The 6,190-nt window shown below is 47.0% G+C and overlaps 1 pseudogene; it reads right to left on the bottom strand.

Moving 5' to 3' along the window:
- Positions 1-333: 333 nt before the first annotated feature.
- Positions 334-710, bottom strand: LOC121463288 (annotated as a pseudogene).
- Between the last annotated feature and the right edge of the window lie 5,480 nt (positions 711-6,190).

Below are 6,190 nucleotides of genomic sequence, written 5' to 3'. Positions count from 1 at the left end.
GGTTTAGTATATTATAAGGCAAAAGCGTATTTGCACATGAACAATAAACAATGTAATCAACTTATGTAATAGACATTTAGTGACAGATTTTGGAGTCAAACATAGTTAAGACAATGATTGTGGTTTCAATTCTTTCTTGTGGTAGTGATCCATTGTTTCTGGCATCAGGAGTAAGTATCTACATTTAAGCAGTGACAAGTCTCTATCCTGTATCACATGCTCTCTGGACCAAGATATTGCTAGACAAATTAGTAGGATTCACTTTAATTAATTACTCATTGTCGAGTGACCCTGAAAAGAGCCTTTGGGTTAGGAGCAAGGCGGTACTCTCACTTAGAGCTGGTGTACTGACTCGGTAATGGTCTCAGTGCCCTCTGACATGGCGTGTTTGGCCAGCTCCCTGGGCAGCAGTAGGTGCATGGGCTTCTGGATCTCCTGGGATGCCATGGCCAAGTCTTGGTTGTAAGGCACCAGGCATGATGCCTGGCCTACGATGTGCTTGAAGACATTGATGAATGAGTTCATAAGGCCCACGGCCTTGGAAGAGATGCCCGTGTCGAGGTGCACCTGCTTCAGCACTGGGCACACGTACACTGAGTAATTCTCCTCGTGACTGCACTTGCCCTTGTTGCTGTCCTTCTGCGCCTTGGTCACTGCCTTCATGGGGACCTTCTTTGGGGTGGACACGTTCTTTTTTTTGGCTCAGGCATGATATAAAGAGTTAACCTACTAAAAGAAAGCAAGTTGTCAGGATCTAGGAATTAAATTTATAATTACTTCTTTGTTGCAAGATTCTTCAGAGCTTTTTATTTTTTTTTTTTTATTTTTTGGTTTTTCGAGACAGGGTTTCTCTGTGGTTTTGGAGCCTGTCCTGGAACTAGCTCTGTAGACCAGGCTGGTCTCGAACTCACAGAGATCCGCCTGCCTCTGCCTCCCAAGTGCTGGGATTAAAGGCGTGCGCCACCACCACCCGGCTCTTCAGAGCTTTTAATTGCTGATGTAATTGTTTAAAGTCGACAATAGGATAACTCCACCCTTTCTACACAAAAGGTGTATTTAAATATCTTGTTAGGATTTGGATTCTGTGGAACCCATTTAGGAAAACATGCTTTACATTAAACCATTTGAACATTCACTGGACACTCCAGAGCCTACAGCATAGTAGGTAGCAAGGGTGTAAGTTGAGGGACAGTCTGTAGCTATGGCTCATTTCTGTCTGAGACAAACATGAGATGAAATAGGATGCTGGAATGCAGGGTCAATGCTGCGAGACTGCCCATTAGCGAGTGAATTTGGAAATTCACAGCCCAGACTGTTTCTGTGCTTACGAACTGGAATAAACTCCCATCTCTCAGGGAGTAGTAAAGAACCAGTGGTATTCAGGAAAGTGCTTAAACAGAAATGCTTTAGTTGAGGAAGTGAAAGCGTTTATCACTAGAGTTGCAAACTCAAAACCTGCAAGCTTTTCAACACCACGCTTCATCAACAGCTCCTCTTAGGTTTCACCTTGTGGCCAAAGACCTGAGGACATCAGCCTGAAGGAGGACAGATTTATTGTTGGCTTGCGGTTGTGAAGCTTTCAGTCATTAACGGGCCAGATCCATTGCCAGGGGCAGAACAGCATGTCGGGAAGGCATTGTAGAGCAAACTGTCTCCTAATGGTGACTGGGGGTAGAGAGACAGAGGATAAGACTGGGAATAAGCAGGCTCCACCTTCCACGGTTTCCACCATCTTCCCACAGTCCAATTATCTAGGTATGTCTCAATGGATTAACCATTGGTTGAGCAGGAGCTTTGTGATCTAATAACTTCCGCAAAGCCCCACCTCTGAACACTGCACTGGGGACCAAGCCTGCAGCACAGAACTGTTGGGGCATTTCATGTCCCCCTTTAGTTTCCCCTTTCCCACCTTATATGGGTATCAATCCTATTAGATTGGAAGTCCAGCCTCATGGCTTCATTTAACTCTCATAGTATCCACAAATGCTCTGTCTCCAAATATAGAGTCACTCTGTGTCAGAACTTCAACATGTGGATGAGAGGAGCCGGATTTGGTCCCTAGTTCAGCTTCCCATTCTGATGCAATGCCCAGGTTTCTCTGTGCAGTTCTCCCTTCAGGATGGGAAGGTGTGCTCCAGTGCAGACCAATGGGACAGGGATGCCTCAGAACTATAGCTGAGTCTAGATTATCCATTACAGCCAAGGATATGGCTCAGTCCTAGAGCATCTTGGGGAGCAACGTTTAAAATAGGATTTCTAGGTTCACTACTTCTGGGTATGCCACCTTGAATAAGATCTAGGGCTGTTTGCTTCTGCTGTGGGATCCTGTAAACTGTGAATATGTGTTTTTGTCATTGTTTGATAAATAAAGCAACTTTGGCCTATGGCAAGGCAGCATAGAGCCAGGCAGGAAATTCAAGCAGAGATGTAGGTGTAGAAGGGTGGAGCCTGGAGATGCCAATCAGCTGCTGAGGAAGCAAGCCATGTAGAAAATGAGGTAATGCCATGGCCATATGGCAATACATAGATTAACATAAATGGGTTAATTTAGATGTAAGAGCCAGCTAGTAATAAGCCTGAGCCACTGTCTTATTATATATATATATATTTATAGTAATATAAAATTATTATTACTATATAACATTACTTAACATTGTAAGTAATTTTAAGCCTCTGAGTGGTTATTTGGGAACTGGCAAGTGGGAGAAAACCTCTGGTTGCATGTATCCATATCACAGACAGATATTATCAGAAGATCCAGCTCAATGGGATGCTGAGCGTCTATGATGAAGAACATCCCCTTAGAAACTTCTGGAGTTCCCAGAGTTTGTGAGGTGTAAGTGGAGTCAGTTATTCCAGCAGCCTTTAAAGGCAGGCAGGCCCAGAGGAAGGTGACTTTCCTAGGGTCACCCAGGAAAGACAAGAAGGTTCTGGTAAAGCTTAGAATCCAACTACACTCAAAACTTGGCGCTCTTTTTGGTCCAGATGGCCCCAAACTCAACAGAGTATCAAACCACATGGTGTTTAAAACAGAATTCTCTCCTATGCATTGCCCAAAGGATTCAGTTTGGGATTCTACAGTGGCCTTAGTGTAAAGAATTTTCGGAAACCACTGGGTATGTCAGGGCTGCTGTCGCTATGAGCAGGAATTTAAGCTCAGCTGGTCGCAGCTCATCCTTGTCACCAGAACTATGGGAGGCAGAAAGAGAGAGAGAGAGAGAGAGAGAGAGAGAGAGAAGTCCTCAGCCCAGCCCTTCACACTTGGCTTTGGAAATTCCCCTGCTCCTGGGAGCTCTGCTCTTCGTGCTGTTTTTGGTTTGATTTCTAGGAGGCAGGCTTTCATGCTTCCCAGGCTGGCTTTGAACGCCTTCTCTTCCTGCTGGCTTCTACCCCCTGAGGACTGGGATTGAAGATGTGTGCCAGCAAACCCAGCAAGAGTTCTGTTATCGATGCCACCCAAAAACCAAAGCTACATCCTAGAGCTCCAGGCTCTATCCGATCCCATAGCTTCGCTAGGTAGCTTCTTCCAGAATGTTCCCCACACATTCGTACAGGTGGAGCGCTTGCATAAACAGCAGGTGCGGCCAGGCAATTCCACTAATTACCACCATCTGCATGAATAGACTGGAGGGGGGGATGAAGCCCATGTGATTGAATTTTCCCTTCTTTGTTTTCTTATTTCTGGTGGCTTAAATATTGTGTTTGGTTTAAATACAGACATGATCCGACCACAAACATTATGGGCGGAGAAGCCAACACAGCCCACTCGTGGAGAGACTGCTGCTTGCAGGTACAAAATAAAAATAGCGCTTACTTCGTCTCCAGGTGTTCCCGGCTCTTCCTGGCATGTGTCACCTCACTCCCGCATAGGACTTCTCTGGGGACTGTTCACTCTTATTTTGGAGAGGAGTGACTCGGGAAGCATTTAGATGGCTCCAAGGTCACAGAAAGTTAGTGATGGAGGGGAGATGAAATCCAGATCGAGGCGTGGCTTCTTGGGCCCCGGAGGCTGAGAAGGACTGAGAAGGACCAAGTTAATGGCTCCTGAATAAAAGAACCAGGAGCCAAACCTGAGCATGGAGCATCCTTTGCAGGCGGTCATCTGGCTCAAGGGCACACACATCTTCTGGGCACCTAGGTTATTAGTGTTTATGCTTTATGAATAAATAACAGGTGGGAGCCACCTGGAACAGGTGTCCCTGGTCAGCATTAGGGACTTTGAAAGTTGAATCCTGAGAAGCTGGCCTTGGCAGATTTGCATGAAGTCTAGTTTGTTTTCAGATCCCTGCACCTGTTGTTTTCTCGGGGTGCCCAGAAAGCTCTTCCTACACAGCTCACAGAGGAGGGCCGGGTGTGAGGGCCCAATGCCTCGAGACAGCAGGTGTGGTGTGGTCTGGGGTGGGCATGCTGCAGTTCCATTCTGCTACCCTGTCAGACCTGTCGATGAGAAAGGCAGGCAGACCCCGACCTCTCCACCAGCTCAAGGGCCGGGGCCAGGCACAGGGACACACAGGCTGGGCCTGTTCAAGCTGGCTTGTGAGAGAGCAGGGAGAGGAGAGACCCCTTTGCTGTAGGTGTGCAGCAGGGGTAAGCTAGGGGTAAGCCCATCTCTTTGGAATCATGATTGTTGGAATGCAGAAGACCTGTGTTACTTAGAACCTGAGTCTTCAGGACTGAGAGAGTGCATGGGAACACTGAGCTGGCCAGTTCCTTTCAGTCTCTTTAGACTCTTCAGAGCATCAAGGGCAGAGTTGGGGCAAGACATCTATGAAGGCGGCACACATATCTCTCCTGCCCAGTCCTGGAGCCTTGGTAAAAAGGGTAATGCCATCTGGTGATGGTACCAGCTGTAATGACATATTTCCGCTGGGCAAAGCAGATTCCGTCCCCTGGGGCAGTGGGAGAGCAGATTTGTGGTAGATGCTACTTTCATTAGGCGTGAGATGGTGAGGGAGGGCCATCAGGAAGGCTGCTCACCGAATGACTTGCTCCTTGTGTAGGAAGAATGTTAACTTGAGGACATGGGCAGTCGCTTCTCTGCAGCTATAAGACTCCACACACCTTGGCAGCAGTGCCCAAGGTCGGCCCTTTGGAGGAAACAGGTTGCCCTTTCCTGCCTCTTCACCCTTGTCTCTGGCCACTGGATACAACTTCAAACACCTGTCACCTTGTCCCTCCCTTGCCCCCTCTCTAGCCCTCTCCGTCATCAGTCCTGACTTCTCTTGCGTTACTGGAATCTGCCTGTCGCAGCGTTCTAATCTGGATTCTCCATGTTAGTCTTTGGTCATAGGCTGTATGTGACTGGAGCTCCCAAGGTTTTCATTTGTAAAATGCAGATAGTTTCACTCTGAGATGATCTCTTTATCCTATGGTGTGGCTACCAATGCTTCAAGATACCTTTTGCCTCTTCCTGAAAGAAAGCAGTCAGCTGGGCATGTGGAACATCCCATTACGCTGTGTGAACATACGTCATTGTGATTGGTTTAATAAAAAAAAAAAAGCCAAATGGTCAGTAGCTAGGCAGGATTTGGGGGGACAGAAAGGATGCTGGGAAAAAGAAGGGCAGAGTCGGGAGTCAGCAGTCAGACTCTGAGAAGCAGCATGGAAAGAACATAGCTGATGCAAACGAGCCCGGGACAGCACCTGGCACATGCATTCATAGAAATGGGTTCATTTCAATTGTAAGCACTAGCTAAAAGCAGGCTTATGCTATTGGCCGGCCAAGCTTTCATAATTAATAAGAAGTCTTCATGTGATTATTTGGGAATTGACTGGTAGGACAGAAATCTGCCTGCCTGAGCCTGGAGTTCCAGCTTCTTGAGAGGCTAAGGCAGTGGAATCAGTAGAGACACAGAAGTTGAGAACAGCCTTGGCGACATAGTGAAACCTCATCTCAAACACACACACACACACACACACACACACACAGAATTAAAACAGAACTAACTCTAAATTTATGGGGGGCGGGCAGAAAAAGTGGCCTCCTTTGAAACCATGACTTCAGCCACTGGGTTTTCCTATCTGCATGTGCCCTTTGCCCCTGCTAGGGTGTGTGAGCCAAGGAGAAATTAGAATTCCAGTAATCTGTTAAGTTTTGTTGCCTCAACAAGGTGGGGGCGAAGAAAAGAAGAACCAACTCCTGAAAGATGTCTTCTGACTTCTACACGTGGGCTGTGGCTTTACTCTTTAC

Source organism: Microtus oregoni, unplaced genomic scaffold (assembly GCF_018167655.1).
Source record: "Microtus oregoni isolate MIOR12 unplaced genomic scaffold, Mior012 000026F_ref0000081, whole genome shotgun sequence".
Taxonomy (NCBI): domain Eukaryota; kingdom Metazoa; phylum Chordata; class Mammalia; order Rodentia; family Cricetidae; genus Microtus; species Microtus oregoni.
Note: the sequence above shows the minus strand (reverse complement) of the source record. Positions and strands in the feature narration are given on the sequence as shown.